Here is a 234-nt window from a genome sequence, read left to right as displayed (position 1 = left end):
GAAGCACCATATTTAGCGGATTACATCCTGCATTTGTTTACGGCTGTTTAGTCTTAATTACCATCCCTGGCTGCCTGGTCTAATAAATGAAATGCGGCGTGGTGTTTCCGTAGAGTTTGTTAGCAAATTGCGAACCGTTTAGAAGATACCCAGAATATGCTGTATTGTTTCTCTGTGTCTATATCTCTCTTTATATATATGTGTGTGTGTTTCTTTATTTTTCTATCCATCTGC

General features: G+C 38.5%; 1 protein-coding gene across 1 annotated transcript in view; it reads left to right on the top strand.

Moving 5' to 3' along the window:
• LOC119591730 (hematopoietic prostaglandin D synthase-like) overlaps window positions 1-234 on the top strand; it is a 34,851-nt gene that overhangs the window by 23,472 nt on the left and 11,145 nt on the right. The window lies entirely within an intron of this gene.

The sequence above is a fragment of the Penaeus monodon genome, chromosome 29, assembly GCF_015228065.2.
Source record: "Penaeus monodon isolate SGIC_2016 chromosome 29, NSTDA_Pmon_1, whole genome shotgun sequence".
NCBI lineage: Eukaryota > Metazoa > Arthropoda > Malacostraca > Decapoda > Penaeidae > Penaeus > Penaeus monodon.
The sequence above is the reverse complement of the archived record's forward strand: the minus strand, read 5'-3'. Positions and strand labels throughout refer to the sequence as shown.